Genomic DNA, 16,329 nt, shown 5'->3' on the forward strand with positions numbered 1-16,329 from the left:
TGGAGCAGAGACGGCCCGGGCGCTGGGCATGGCTCTGTGGCCTCTGCCTCAGGCGCTAGAGTGGCTCTGGTCGCAATATGGCGACGCCCAGGATGGGCAGAGCATCGCCCCCTGGGGGGCAGAGCACCGCCCCTGGTGGGCGTGCCGGGTGGATCCCGGTCGGGAGCATGCGGGAGTCTGTCTGACTGTCTCTCCCTGTTTCCAGCTTCAGAAAAATGAAAAAAAAAAAAAGAAATTTATGGCACAGTGGATAGAGCATCGGACTGAGATGCAGAGGACCCGGGTTCCAGACCCCGAGGTCACCAGCTTGAATGCAGGCTTACCTGATTTGAGCGCAGGCTCACTAGCTTGAGCCCAAGGTCTCTGGCTTGAGCAAGGGGTCACTCGCTGTGCTGTAGCCCCTCCCCACTCTTCCTGGCCCCCCCCCCCAATCAAGGCACATATGAGATCAGGCGCGTTCAGGGTGGTATGGCCGTAGACGCTTAAGGCACATATGAGAAAGCAATCAGTGAACAACAAGTGTCGCAACAAAGAATTGATGCTTCTCATCTTTCTTCTCTTTCTGTCCCTCTCTCTGACTCTGTCTCTGTCACAAAAATAAATTTTAAAAATCTATGTAAATTTCAGTGAGCTTATTCCACCCTCATTCAGTGTGAAATATCACCAATCATTTCATTCCTAAAGATAGGTTGAACCAGGCCATTATTCCCCAAGATGTGGAGTAACTACTTGGGTTGCACAAAGGAATGCCCCCTCAGTGGATAGAGTGTCGGACTGGGATGTGGAAGACCCAGGTTTGAGACCCCGAGGTCGCCAGCTTGAGCGTGGGCTCATCTGGTCTGAGCAAAAGTTCACCAGCTTGAACCCAAGGTCACTGGCTCAAGCAAGGGGTTACTCGGTCTGCTGAAGGCCCGTGGTCAAGGCACATATGAGAAAGCAATCAATGAACAACTAAAGTGTCGCATGAGCAATGAAAAACTAATGATTGATGCTTCTCATCTCTCCATTCCTGTCTTTCTGTCCCTATCTATCCCTCACTCTGACTCTGTCTCTGTAAAAATAAAATTAAAAAAAGTAATAAAAAAAAAAGGGCCTGACCAGGTGGTGGCGCAGTGGATAGAGCGTCGGACTGGGATGCGGAAGGACCCAGGTTCGAGACCCCGAGGTTGCCAGCTTGAGCGCGGGCTCATCTGGCTTGAGCAAAAAAAAAAGCTCACCAGCTTGGACCCAAGGTCGCTGGCTCCAGCAAGGGGTTGCTCGGTCTGCTGAAGGCCCGCGGTCAAGGCACATATGAGAAAGCAATCAATGAACAACTAAGAAGTCGCAACGTGCAACGAAAACCTAATGATTGATGCTTCTCATCTCTCTCTCCGTTCCCATCTGTCTGTCCCTGTCTATCTCTGCCTCTGTAAAAATAAATAAATAAATAAATAAATAAGGAATGCCCCCTTATGTTTACTGATTTGGCAGGGACAAATTGCAAGCTTCCTCATTGAGAACTAGTATTTATCAGTTATATTAGTTACAGAGAATCTTGAGGGGGAGGTTAAGGACATTTTAGGGTCACATAACAAAGATGTGGAGATACCCAAATTAATACACAGGTCTGTGAAATAACGAATGGCCATGAACTTTCCATAGAGTACCTTTATTTAAAAACAGGTTTACTGGGGCCTGACCTGTGGTGGCGCAGTGGATAAAGCGTCGACCTGGAAATGCTGAGGTTGCCGGTTTGAAACCCTGGGCTTGCCTGGTCAAGGCACATATGGGAGTTGATGCTTCCAGCTCCTCCCCCCTTCTCTCTCTCTCTCTCTCTCTCTCTCTCTCTCTCTCTCTCTCTCCTCCTCTAAAAAATGAATAAATAAAAAAAATTTAAAAAAAAAAAACAGGTTTACTAGCCTGACCAGGTGGTGGCGCATGGATAGAGCGTTGGACTGGGATGCAGAGGACCCAAATTCGAAACCCCAAGGTCCCTGGCTTGAGTGTGGGCTCACCAGCTTGAGAGTGGGGTAACTGGCTTGAGCATGGGATCGTAGACAGGACCCCATGGTCGCTGACTTGAGCAGGGGGTCACTCACTCTGCTGTAGCCCCACCCCCACCCCACTCCCATCAAGGCACATGATAAAGCAATCAATGAACAATTAAGGTGCCACAATGAAGAATCAATGCCTCTCATCTCTCTCCCTTCCTCTCTGTTCCCATCTGTCCCTCTCTGTGTCTCTGAAACAAAATAAACAACAACAACAAAAAATAGGTTTAGTGTACATGGCAACCCCTGCTATCAAAGCAATATATATATATATATATATATATATATATATATATATATATATATATATTTTAGGAATGGCAGCCTAATTACAACTTCATGTAATCATGTTGCTAGCTTCTCTGATTTCATTGGGTGTTTATGAAATTAATACAGTTGCTAAAGGGGAAACAGTACAATGTGATGAGCAAAGTGTTCACTCAAAAGTACATTTCGTTAGTATTAAGTCCAAATTTTGGACCATAAAGGAATCATTTCCACTGCCTAATAACCAGGCTGGTGACAGTGGTCTTTGCTCACTAAAAGTGTAGTCAGGCCTGACGTGTGGTGGCGCAGTGAATAAAGTGTCGACCTGGAATGCTGAGGCTGCCGGTTCAAAACCCCGGGCTTGCCTGGTCAAGGCACATATGGAAGTTGATGCTTCCTACTCCTTCCCCCTTCTCTCTCTCCTCTCTCTCTAAAAATGAATAAATAAAAAAAATTTTTTTTAAAAGTGTAGTCAGTAATGGTTAAACAAGCTCAGTAGAGTTCAAGGAGAACTTTAGAACTAACTGAAATAGAGTAGAAGAGCCTTTATCATTTTATATTTTACAGGTGCTTTCTTGGCTCAATAAATAGATAGGCATGGAAAATAAAAACCAAAAAACATGGGCGTAGCTTTGCACTGATCTAACGGGATTCTGGCCGGGTGGCTCAGTTGGTTAGAGCACCATCCTGATACACCAAGGTTGTGGGCTTGGTCCCACATCAGGCCACATGCAAGAATCAACTAGTGAATGCATAATAAATGGAAAGGCATCAAAAGTGGACAACATATCAATGTTTCTCCCTCTCAAATCAATATATTATCTGATGAGTGTACACTTTATATAGATAAGAATTTAGAATTTAATTTGGGGGGCAAATGATGGGGTAGGGGGAATCTACTCTTACAGGGTTGACTCTCAGAATTAATTAGATAATAAATATTTGGACTATTGAAAAAGTTTGCCAAGTTCAAAATATATTTTAAATTTTTTTAAAATTAGCTTTAGGCCTGACCTGTGGTGGCGCAGTGGATAAAGCGTCAACCTGGAATGCTGAGGTCGCCAGTTCAAAACCCTGGGCTTGCCTGGTCAAGGCACATATGGGAGTTGATACTTCCTGCTCCTCCCCCCTTCTCTCTCTCTCTCTCCCTCCTCCCCCCTCTAAAATGAATTTAAAAGTTTTTTAAAAAGATAAATAAATTGGCTTTAGAGAGAGGAAGGGACATCAATTTGTTGTCCCACTTATTTTCTTTTTTTAATTATTTTTATTTATTTATTCATTTTAGAGGGGAGAGAGAGAGAGAGAGAGAGAGAGAGAGAGAGAGAGAAGGGGGGGAGGAGCAGGAAGCATCAACTCCCATATGTGCCTTGACTGGACAAGCCCAGGGTTTTGAACAGGCAACCTCAGCATTCCTGGTCCACGCTTTATACACTGCGCCACCACAGGTCAGGCAGTTGTCCCACTTATTTTATTAAAGATTTATTTTCAGCCCTGGCCGGTTGGCTCAGTGGTAGAGCGTTGGCCTGGCGTGCAGGAGTTCCGGGTTCGATTCCCGGCCAGGGCACACAGGAGAAGTGCCCATTTGCTTCTCCACCCCTCCTCCTCTCCTTCCTCTCTGTCTCTCTCTTCCTCTCCCACAGCCAAGGCTCCACTGGAGCAAAGTTGGCCTGGGCGCTGAGGATGGCTCCATGGCCTCTGCTTCAAGCGCTAGAATGGCTCTGGTTGCAGCGGAGCGACACCCCAAGATGGGCAGAGCATTGCCCCCTGGTGGGCATGCTGGGTGGATCCCGGTCGGGTGCATGCGGGAGTCTGTCTGACTGCCTCCCCGTTTCCAGCTTCGGAACGATACAAAAAAAAAAAAAAAAAAAAGATTTATTTTCATTTTAGAGGGGAATAGAGAGAGAGAGAAGGGGGTGGAGAGGAACAGGAAGCATCAACTTTCATATGTGCCTTGGCCAGGCAAGCCCAGGGTTTTGAACCAGCAACCTCAGCATTCCAAGTAGATGCTTTATCCACTGCACCACCATAGGTCAGGTGCTGCCCCACTTATTTCTGCATTCATCAGTTGATTCTTTTGTGTGTGTGTGGCAGAGACAGAAAGAGTCAGAGAGAGGGACAGATAGACAGGAAGGGAGAGAGATGAAAAACATCAATTCTTCATTGTGGTTCCTTAGTTGTCCATTGATTGATTTCTCATATGTGCCTTGAGGGGGGGGGCTACGGCAGACCGAGTGACCCTTGCTCAAGCCAGCGACCTTGGGCTCAAGCTGGTGAGCCTTGCTCAACCCTGATGAGCCCGTGCTCAAGCTGGCGACCTCGGGGTCGCGAACCTGGGTCCTCCGCGTCCCAGTCCGACGCTCTATCCACTGTGCCACCGCCTGGTCAGGCTGTGTGTGTGTGTGTGTGTGTGTGTGTGTGTGTGTGTGACAGAGAGTCAGAGAGAGGAACAGAACAGATAGGGACAGACAGACAGGAAGGGAGAGAGATATATCAGTTGATTCTTGTGTGTGCCCTGACCAAGAGTCAAACCTGCAACCTTGGTGTATTGAGATGATGCTCTCTAACAAATTGAACTACCCAGCCAGGGCTCAAAAATTAAAAGAAAAATTTTAGAGGTAAAATTCACATTAATAAAATTAGCCAGCCCTGGCGGGTTGGCTCAGCGGTAGAGCGTCGGCCAGGCGTGCGGGGGACCCCGGTTCGATTCCCGACCAGGGCACATAGGAGAAGCGCCCATTTGCTTCTCCACCTCCCACCCTCCTTCCTCTCTGTCTCTGTCTTCCCCTCCCGCAGCCAAGGCTCCATTGGAGCAAAGATGGCCCGGGCGCTGGGGATGGCTCCTTGGCCTCTGCCCCAGGCGCTAGAGTGGCTTTGGTCACGGCAGAGCGACGCTCCGGAGGGGCAGAGCATCGCCCCCTGGTGGGCGTGCTGGGTGGATCCCGGTCGGGCGCATGCGGGAGTCTGTCTGACTGTCTCTCCCCGTTTCCAGCTTCAGAAAAATACAAAATAATAATAATAATAATAATAATAAAATAAAATAAAATTAGCCATTAATCATTTTTAAATGGACGATGCATTGGCATTTGATACACTCATGATATTGTGCAACCCCAGCACCTGTAACTGGTCCAAGACATTTCTTTACCCTAAAAGGAAATCCTTACCCATTAGTTGTCATGCTCCATCCCCCTTCCCTCATTCCTCTGATAACCACTAATGTGCTTTTCGTCTCTAGATTTATTCAGGATATTTCATATAAAGTGAACCATATATGACCTTTCCAGTTTGGCTACTTTAAGCATAATATTGAGGTTCCTTCGTGTATCAGTATTTCATTTTTATGGCCAGATAATATCCCATTGTATGTATATACTACATTTGTTTATCCAGTCATCCAATAATGGACATTTGAGTTGTTTCCACCTTTTGACTATTGTGAATAGTGCTACTAAGAACATTCTTAAACAAGTATCTGAGTAACTTTTCAGTTCTTTTGAGTATATATCTAACAGTGGAATTATTGGATCACATAATTCTATGTTTAAATTTTTGAGGAACCACCAAACTTTTCCACAATAGTTGCCCATTTTACATTTTCATCAACAATGTTCAAGGGTTCCAATTTCTCCGCTTTTTGTCGACACTTATTTTCCTTTTTTTTGTTTGTTTGTTTATTCTGGTCATCCTAGTAAGTGTGCAGTGCTATCTCACTGTGGTTTTGATCTGCATTTCCCTATGACTAATGATGTTGGGCATTCCTTCATGAGTTTGTTAGTCATTTGTCTTTGGAGAAATGTCTATGCAAGTTCTTTGCTTGTTTTTTTTTAATTGGGTTATCTTTTTAAGTTGTAGGAGTTCCTTATATACTGTACTGTAATAGAACTCATCAAATGTGATTTTCAAATTTTTTTCTATTGGACTGTCTTCTCACTCCCTTAATAGTGTGCTTTGATGCAAAAAAAATTGTTTTTAATCAAGTCCAATTTATTTTTTCTTTTGTTACTTAGGTAAGAAGAGATCATTCCAAATCCAAGGTCATGAAAATTTACCCCTATATTTCTTTCTAAGAGTTTTATGATTTTTAACTATAATATTTAGATCTATGATCCATTTTGAGTTAATTTTTATATATGGAATGAGATAAAGGTCCAATTTTATTCTATTCCAGGTGAATATCCAGTTGTCCTGGCACCATTTGTTGAAGAAACTAACTTTACCGATTGAATGATCATGGCACCCGTCAACAAAAGTCAGTTGACCATAGCTACATGGGTTTATTTCTGGACTCTCAATTCTACTCTGTTGTTCTATATATTGTCATTATGCCAGTACCACGTTATAGCTTTCTAGTAAGGTTTGGAATTAGGATGTGTGAATCCTCCAACTTTGTTCCTTGTTTTTTCAGAGGGAGAAAGGGAGAGGGATGAGAAGCATCAACTCACTGGAGTTGCATCACTTTAGTTGTTCATTGATTGCTTCTCATACGTGCGTTGACTGGGGCGGTTGCAGCCATGCCAGTGAGCCCTAGCTCAAACCACTGACCTTGAGATCATGTTGATGATCCTGCACTCAAGCCGGCAACCCCACACTCAAGCTGGCAAGTCTGCACTCAAGCTGGATGAGCTTGCACTCAAGCTGGCAACCTCGGGTTTTTTTTTGTTTTGTTTTTTAATTTTTTTTATTTTTTTTACAGAGGTAGAGATAGACAGGGACAGACAGACAGGAACAGAGAGAGATGAGAAGCATCAACCATCAGCCTCTCGTTGCGTGCTGCGACCTCCTAGTTGCCCATCGACTGCCCTCTCACATGTGCCCCGACCGTGGGCCTTCAGCAGACCGAGCAACCCCCCGCTGGAGCCAGCGACCTTGGGTCCAAGCTGGCGAGCTCTTTGCTCAAGCCAGATGAGCCCGCGCTCAAGCTGGCGACCTCGGGGTCTCGAACCTGGGTCCCTCCGCATCCCAGTCCGACGCTCCATCCACTGCGCCACCACCTGGTCAGGCAACCTCGGGGTTTTGAACCTGGGGTGTCTCAGGTCGATGCTCTATCCACTGAGCCACAACCAATCAGGCTCCTCTTTTTCAAGATTGGTTGGTCTGGGTCCCTTATATTTCCATGTTAATTTGAGGGCCAACCTATCAATTTTTACAAAGAGGCCAGCTGATATTCAGATAAGAATTATGTTGAATATATAGATCATTTGGAATACTGCCATTCAATTTATGAACGCAGATGTCTTTCTACTTATTTGGGTCTTCCTTAACATATTTAAGCAGTGTTTTGTAGTTTTCAGCACTGCTACTGAAACTTCTGTATTTCTGTTAAATTTATTCACAAGTATTTTCTTCTTTTGATGCTATTGTGAATGTAATTATTTTCTTAATTTCATTTTTTTTTTAAATTTTTTATTTTATTTATTCATTTTAGAGAGGAGACAGAGAGGGACAGAGAGAGACAGAGAGAGAGGAGCTGGAAGCATCAACTCCCATATGTGCCTTGACCAGGCAAGCCCAGGGTTTCAAACTAGCGACCTCAGCATTTCCAGGTCGATGCTTTATCCACTGTGCTACCACAGGTCAGGCTTAATTTCATTTTTTGATTGTTCATTACTAGTGTATAGCAATACAGCTGAATTTTGTGTGATCTTGTGTCTTGCAACTTTGCTGACTTTGTTTAATAGCCCTTGGCCAGTTGCTGAGTGGATAGGCCATCGGCCTGTCATGTGGTCATCCCGGGTTTGATTACCAGTTAGGGCACACAGGAAAAGCCAGCATCTGCTTCTCCCCCTACTCTCCCTCTTGCCCTTCGGCAGCCAGTGGCTCATTGGTTCAAGTATGGCCCTGAGCACTGAGGATCACTCTGTTAGAGTGCATCAGCCTCAGGCACTAAATATAGCTTGATACTTGAGTGTTGGCCCTAGATGTGTTTGGCGGGTGGATCCCAGTCAGGGCTCATGTGGGAGTCTGCCTCACTATCTCCCTTCCTTTGACCTAAAATAAAATAAATTGTTTAGTAGCTTTGATAGTTTTTTGGTAGATTCTTTAGGGTTTCCTATATATTATATCATGTCATCTGTGAATAGTGATTGTTTTATTTCTTCCTTTCCTATATGGATACCTTCATATCTTTTTTTTTTTAAGGTTTTATGCATTTTAGAGAGGGATGGGGGGGGGAAGCAGGATGCATCAACTCCCATATGTGCCTTGACCAATCAAGTCCAGGGTTTCAAACCAGCAACCTCAGCATTCCAGGTTGATGCTTTATCCACTGTGCTACCACAGGTCAGGCTGGATGCCTTTATATCTTTTTCTTGTCTGATTGATCTGGTAAGAACTTCCTGCCAGGGTCCAGCCCCGGGGAGAATCCAGGGGTCCCACAGGAAGAGACGGCATCGGCACGAATCAAGTGAGAGAGCTGAATTCTTTTTTTCTCTTTATTCTCTCGTTAGCATTTACTGCCAGGCATCTCTGCCAATGGCTGGTCTAGCTTTACTTTTATACACACACACCAAGTTACAATCACATGGTATTCAGAATACATTGATTAATCATTGTTTTTGTTTCACTATGGTTATATATTTCTAGGTAACAGTTAATTCATTTCTATAGGCTATATCAAATGGTAAGTCATTCAAAGTACAGTTATATAATAACTTGAACAGCAATAACAATATTGGTACAAACTTCTAAAAGGTCAGTACTGATTAATAACTCTACCTTACCTAATGTCCTATTGTCTAGTCAAATTTTATTTATTTACTATATTCATACACTAGTTAAGTTCTAACTCTATTTTTCTCAGAGTGTTCCACCACCTGCAGGTCAGGTATGCAAGAAGAAGGGAAAGTTTCTCTACTCTACCACAAGAAAAGGCTAGGGAGGTAAAGTGATGAATTAAGTGAAGGCTGAAAGGTGCCTCTGTGTATAGTTACTGTTTCCTACCTATTCGTAAGTCACAATCTATTTTTTCTAACATGATTAATAAGAAGAAATTCTCCTACAAACTTAACCCTTTACAAGGGATATCATAGCCAGCCTCTTATTTCTATGAGCCCAGGCCAAGGGGCTTACAGGCTTTTCTGTGGAACTCACACCCTCTGTCTCATTTCCAAAGAAATTACTACGAATCTACAGGGAAAGCATGGTACTATTATCCCTGTGCCATAAATGATAGCACACACCCAGAAAAGGGGGGATATAAGGCCAGATTAATTCAAAAGGTCAAAGGGGGAAGTATCGTTGTGCCTTTCCTCTGTGGTGACTTTGTCAACCAGCAGCCATTGGTCTTCACTGCAGTGACTTTGTCAACCAGCAGTTTTTGATCTTCTTCTGCTGTGACCTTGTCAGCCAGCAGTTGTGGATCTTCTTCTGCTGTGACCTTGTTAGCCAGCATTTGTGGATCGGCTCCCGACAACTTCCAATACAATGTTGTCATTCTTTTTTTTTTTTTTTTTTTTTTTTTTTCATTTTTCTGAAGCTGGAAACAGGGAGAGACAGTCAGACAGACTCCCGCATGCGCCCGACCGGGATCCACCCGGCACGCCCACCAGGGGCGACGCTCTGCCCACCAGGGGGCGATGCTCTGCCCATCCTGGGCGTCGCCATATTGCGACCAGAGCCACTCTAGCGCCTGGGGCAGAGGCCACAGAGCCATCCCCAGCGCCCAGGCCATCTTTGCTCCAATGGAGCCTTGGCTGCGGGAGGGGAAGAGAGAGACAGAGAGGAAAGCGCGGCGGAGGGGTGGAGAAGCAAATGGGCGCTTCTCCTGTGTGCCCTGGCCAGGAATCGAACCCGGGTCCTCCGCACGCTAGGCCGACGCTCTACCGCTGAGCCAACCGGCCAGGGCCCAATGTTGTCATTCTTATAACATTTCTTTTTAAAACTTTATAGTCTCAATAATCTTTCTCCTAACTGTAAATTCCATTATGTTTATATGGAAGGCCATTTGTCTAGGTTCTTGCAAATATTCTAATTCCAGCTAATCTACTTAAGCTAGATTCTTTAAACAAAGAACATAAAGGAGATAAAATCTTCTTTTGGGATCTAAATTTATGAGTCACAAGCCAACAAGTTGGGTATTTAGTGCATATAAGGCTCAGGCACTGTGGGTACATGTTCCATGTCTTGCTTAGTAACCTGCCCAAAGACGCCCATTTAGGAAAAACCTGCCCCATGGGAAATGCCTGGGGATTTTGGCTTTTTAGATATTTACAAAAATTTGGGAACATTTCTCTATATAGGAGTGAAGAGAGCTCACAAATGCATCACAAATTTCCCTTATTTACTGCCATTAAATGCTCTCTGAAAGAATTCTTCTTTACAGATAACTCCCAAGGGCCAATAACTAACTTCAGGGTACAGGATGTGTAAATTGTCTACTATAATGGTTCCTGTAAGTAAAACTTTGCCTCCTTAGAAGTTCCTAATTCCTTCCCATTGGAGGACAATGAGTAGTGCTGATGGTCTAAAATGAACTAAGACCTCAATTTCCCCATATTTGAAATGCACTTTGTCTAGCACAGCAATGGCAAAACCAAAGGAAGCTAAGTGAATATTCTTGGAGAAGAAAGAACTTGCATGTCACTATTCATCAACCTCAATAAAGCTGAAATGTCTTCCCTATGGAAAGGAGATACTTGGTCCCAAGATATATATTAATAATTATCTATTGCTGCTTAGTATTTTTAAATTTATTTATTTATTTATTATTTGTTTTTACAGAGACAGAGTCAGAGAGAGGGATAGACAGGGACAGACAGACAGGAATGGAGAGATGAGAAGCATCAATCATTAGTTTTTCGTTGAACATTGCTACACCTTAGTTGTTCATTGATTGCTTTCTCATATGTGCCTTGACTGTGGGCCTTCAGCAGACCAAGTAACCCCTTGCTGGAGCCAGCGACCTTGGGTCCAAGCTGGTGAGCTTTTTTTGCTCAAACCAGATGAGCCCGCGCTCAAGCTGGCGACCTTGGGGTCTCGAACCTGGGTCCTTCCGCATCCCAGTTCAACGCTCCATCCACTGCGCCACCGCCTGGTCAGGCTGCTTAGTATTTTTAGATTAATTTGTTTGAATTGACGGATTACTCCAAAAGTTAGTAGCTTAAAGTAAAAACATTTATTATCTCACAATTCCTGGGAGTCAGGAATCTAGGTGTGACTTAGGTGGGTCAAAGTGTTGGCCAATGCTGTGGTCTTATCTGAACATTTGACTGTGGAAGAATCTAATTCCAATGTTGCTCATGTGGTTGTTAGCAGAACTTAATTCTTTGCAAATGTAAGACTGAGGACTTGAGCTCCTTGCTGGCTGTTGACCAGAAGTCACCCTAAGCTTCTTGTCATTTCGGTCTTTCCTTTATGGCAGCTTGCTTTATTGAAATATGCAAGCTGAAAAGGCAAAAGTCTAGCTAGATTAAAGTAATTTTTTTGTAACCCAAACAGGAAAGTGATGTTGCTTTTTCATTAGCAGCAAGTCTCTAAGTCTAGCCTGCACTCAAGGGGTGATTACAAAAGTGTAAATTCTAGGAGGTGGGATCTTTGGGGGCCATATTTGAAAAGTGCCTATCACACAATACTAGTATAAATGTAGATATAGATGCCCTTCTTATTTTTTACAGAGAGGGACAGATATGGACAGACAGGAAGGGAGAGGTATGAGAAGTATCAACTTGTTGCGGCACTTTAGTTGTCCTTTGATTGGTTTCTCATATGTGCCTTGACCTGGGGGCTCCAGCCAAGCCAGTGACCCTTTGCTCAAGCCAGAGACCTTGGGCTCAAGCCAGCAACGTTGGACTTCAAGCCAGTGACCATGGGGTCATGTCTATGATCCCATGCTTAAGCCAGTGACCCCACGCTCAAGATAGTGAGCCTATGCTGTAGCTGGATGAGCCTGCACTCAAGCCAGTGACCTCAGGGTTTTGAACTGGGTCCTCAGCATTCTAAGTCAACACTATCCACTGCACCACCACCTGGTCAGGCTAGATGCTGTTCTTATAAACCGATTCCAAGAGCCTGCTTCACAAGTTCTTGCTGAAATTAGTTCTATCTGGCATCCTTCCCCAAAATAGACTGTTTTTTTGGTTGTTTTTTTATTTTTTGTATTTTTTTTTTCTGAAATTGGAAACAGGGAGGCAGTCAGACAGACTCCCACATGCCCCCAACTGGGATCCACCCGGTATGCCCACCAGAGGCGATGCTCTGCCCATCTGGGGCATTGCTCCACTGCGACCAGAGCCATTCTAGCGCCTGAGGCAGAGGCCATGGAGTCATCCTTAGCGCCCAGGCCAACCTTGCTCCAATGGAGCCTTGGCTGCAGGAGGGGAAGAGAGAGACAGAGAGGAAGGAGAGGGGGAGGGGTGGAGAAGCAGATGGGCGCTTCTCCTGTGTGCCCTGGCTGGGAATCAAACCCAGGACTCCTGCACGCCAGGCCGATGCTCTACCACTGAGCCAACTGGACAGGGCTTTATTTATTTATTTATTTATTTATTTTTTTTTTTTTTTTTTAGAGGCAGAGATAGACAGGGACAGACAGACAGGAACAGAGAGAGATGAGAAGCATCAATCATCAGTTTCTCGTTGCGCCTTGCGACTTCTTAGTTGTTCATTGATTGCTTTCTCACACGTGCCTTGACCACGGGCCTTCAGCAGACCGAGTAACCCCCTGCTGGAGCCAGCGACCTTGGGTCCAAGCTGGCAAGCTCTTTGCTCAAGCCAGATGAGCCCGCGCGCAACTTCTGGGGTCTCGAACCTGGGTACTTCCGCATCCCAGTCCGACGCTCTATCCACTGCGCCACCGCCTGGTCAGGCTATTTATTTATTTTTTAATTTTATTTTTTTATAGAGACAGAGAGAGAGTCAGAGTGAGGGATAGACAGGGACAGGCAGATAGGAACGGAGAAATGAGAAGCATCAATCATTAGTTTTTCGTTGCACATTGCGACATCTTAGTTGTTCATTGATTGCTTTCTCATATGTGCCTTGACTGTGGGCCTTCAGCAGACCGAGTAACCCCTCGCTTGAGCCAGAGACCTTGGGTCCAAGCCGGTGAGCTTTTTGCTCAAACCAGATGAGCCTGCGCTCAAGCTGGCAACCTCGGGGTCTCGAACCTGGGTCCTCAGCATCCTAGTCTGACACTCTATCCACTGCGCCACCGCCTGGTCAGGCCAGGGATTTATTTTTATTATTTTTTTTCCGACTGTTTTTTTTTTTTTTCCTGAAGCTGGAAACGGGGAGAGACAGTCAGACAGACTCCCGCATGCTCCCGACCGGGATCCACCCAGCACGCCCACCAGGGGGCTACGCTCTGCCCCTCCGGGGTGTTTCTCTGTTGTGACCAGAGCCACTCTAGCACCTGGGGCAGTGGCCAAGGATCCATCCCCAGTGCCCGGGCCATCTTTTGCTCCAATGGAGCCTCGGCTGTGGGAGGGGAAGAGAGAGAGAGGAAGGAGAGAGGGAGGGGTGGAGAAGCAGATGGGCGCTTCTCCTGTGTGCCCTGGCCGGGAATGGAACCCGGGTCCTCTGCCCCAGGCGCTAGAGTGGCTCTGGTCGCGGCAGAGCGACGCCCCCTGGTGGGCAGAGCATCGCCCCTGGTGGGCGTGCCGGGTGGATCACGGTCGGGCACATGCGGGAGTCTGTCTCTCCCCGTTTCCAGCTTCAGAAAAATACAAAAAAAACCCCACAAAAAACCTATGCACGAGGCCCGGGTTCATTCCCCAGCACCTCCACCAAAAAAGAAAAAAAAACAAAACCTATCAAAGCAAAAACCCTTCCTTAGTTAGCAAATGCCACAGAGAATTTTTTAACAGCTACAGCAACCTCACTCATTCTGATGCTGTGATGATTACATAGGCCTTGAACCTGTGGGACCACCAGGGGTTCATGATCAAAATTTTACTAATATTTTTCATGTTTAACTTTTAGGCTTTCAAATCGTCAGTCTTCTGTGTAAGTCTTAAACTAGAAGATATCTTGCAATGCTGCTCATTTCCTAGTGATACATTCAAAAGTTTGTCCATTTCAAGTTCATCATTAGACTTTTCTACTTACTTAGACACAATTTTCAGAGGTATAGTGGAGTGAATAATTACAGAGCTAGCCTGACCAGGCGGTGGCGCAGTGGATAGAGCATTGGACTGGGATGTGGAGGACCCAGGTTCGAAACCCCAAGGTCACCAGCTTGAGTGCGGGCTCATCTGGTTTGAGCAAGGCTCACCAGCTTGAGCCCAAGGTCGCTGGCTTGAGCAAGGCGTTACCCGGTCTGCTGTAGGCCCCCAGTCAGGCTCATATGAGAAAGCAATCAATGAATAACTTAAGTGCCACAACGAAGAATTGATGCTTCTCATCTCTCTCCCTTCCTATCTGTCTGTCTCTATCTATCCCTCTCTCTGACTCTGTCTCTGTAAAAATAATAATAATTGCAAAGCTATTATTGAGTAGTCAAGAAACAACACTTTTCAGCCATGTGAGATTAAAAATTTCTAGAGACATGCTGTGTATGTGCTTATAGTTAACAATACTGTGCACTTGAAAAATAAATTTCAAAAAACGGAAAATAGAATAATAATATACCTCCAAAACTGACCCCACCAAATCCCTTCATCCATTCCTGATCACCTTCTCAGGTAATCAGTGGTAATTATTGGCTTGTTTTTCTTTATACTTTTACTTTCTTAAATACTTTAGTCTAGCCCTGGCCAGATGGCTTGGTAGATCAAGTCATCGCGGCACACTGAGATCGCGATTTTGATTTTGGGTCATGGCATGTACAAGAAGCAATCAGTGAGTGCACAACTAAACATAACAATTAAAAATGAAAAAAGTAAGCGGTAGAGCGTCGGCCTAGCGTGCGGAGGACCCGGGTTCGATTCCCGGCCAGGGCACATAGGAGAGGCGCCCATTTGCTTCTCCACCCCTCCGCCGCGCTTTCCTCTCTGTCTCTCTCTTCCCCTCCTGCAGCCGAGGCTCCATTGGAGCAAAGATGGCCCGGGCGCTGGGCATGGCTCTGTGGCCTCTGCCTCAGGCGCTGGAGTGGCTCTGGACGCAATATGGCGACGCCCGGGATGGGCAGAGCATCGCCCCCTGGGGGGCAGAGCACCGCCCCTGGTGGGCGTGCCGGGTGGATCCCGGTCGGGCGCATGCGGGAGTCTGTCTGACTGTCTCTCCCTGTTTCCAGCTTTAGAAAAAAAAAAAAAAAAGAAAAAAGTAAGTGGATCAATGAGTTGATCTACTCTCTCTCAAATCAATGGAAATTTTTTTTAGAAAAACCAGTCTATTTTTGGCTCTTTTAGAAATGTACATGGAAAAAGATGATCATATATGTACATATACCTTGGTTCTCTGGTTTCTCATTACATTTGTAGGATTCATATGTGTAGTACATCATTTTCATTATAATACATTCCCTCTACCATGGATAGACATTTGGGTTGTTTTCTTCTACTTTTTTTTATTTACTTTTTTAGATTTTATTTATTCATTTTTATTAGAGAGAGAGGAGAGAGAGAGAGAGAGAGGGAGGGAGAGAGAGAGAGAGAGAGAGAGAGAGAACAGGGGGAAGAGCAGGAAGCATCAACTCCCATATGTGCCTTGACCAGGCAAGCCCAGGGTTTTGAACCGGCGACCTCAGCATTCCAGGTCGACGCTTTATCCACTGCGCCACCACAGGTCAGGCTGGGTTGTTTTCAATGTAGGCTCTTGGAACAATGCTATGTTCAACCTTCTTAAGTGTGTCAGTGAGTTTCTGTGGGATTGGAATTACTGTAGTGGGCCATAGAGTATGCAGAGCTTCACCTTCACCAGAAAAAGCTAAATTGTTTTCTAAAGTGATTGAACCAAATGATAAGTTATTGTTGTTGTTTTTTACAGGGACAGAGAGAGAGTCAGAGAGAGGGATAGACAGGGACAGACAGACAGGAATGGAGAGAGATGAGAATCATCAATCATCAGTTTTTGGTTGCGACACCTTAGTTGTTCATTGATTGCTTTCTCATATGTGCCTTGACCATGGGCCTTCAGCAGACCAAGTAACCCCTTGCTTGAG

This window comes from Saccopteryx bilineata, chromosome 1 (genome assembly GCF_036850765.1).
Source record: "Saccopteryx bilineata isolate mSacBil1 chromosome 1, mSacBil1_pri_phased_curated, whole genome shotgun sequence".
NCBI lineage: Eukaryota > Metazoa > Chordata > Mammalia > Chiroptera > Emballonuridae > Saccopteryx > Saccopteryx bilineata.